Consider the following 394-nt stretch of genomic DNA (forward strand, 5'->3'; position numbering starts at 1 on the left):
AGTAAAGACTATTGTGGGATTATAGATATGGAGCAAAAAGTGGCCTTGGAGGCTGTCTAGCCCAACCCCTTCATTTATATAGATGAAGAAATAGGCCTGGAGAGGTTGAATGATTTAATACCCAAAGTCACAAAGTTAATGATCAGAATAGACCTCTGACTTAAAATCTAGTTTCTTGCCAGAGCAATTAAAGAAATTAAAGGAATAAATAAAATTTATAGCCCCAACCCCAGGTTCAGGGTGAAAATGACCAAAGGTGGCAGACCCTAGCTCTAAAGTCCCCTCCCGTTAGCACGAGAGCCCCGCAGAGTCCTTTGTTTCCTAGCAATAGATTCCCCTCCCCCAGCTGAAGTCTCTCTCTCTCTCTCTCTCTCTCTCTCTCTCTCTCTCTCTC

Source organism: Vombatus ursinus, unplaced genomic scaffold, assembly GCF_900497805.2.
Source record: "Vombatus ursinus unplaced genomic scaffold, bare-nosed wombat genome assembly UNPS02014828.1, whole genome shotgun sequence".
Taxonomy (NCBI): domain Eukaryota; kingdom Metazoa; phylum Chordata; class Mammalia; order Diprotodontia; family Vombatidae; genus Vombatus; species Vombatus ursinus.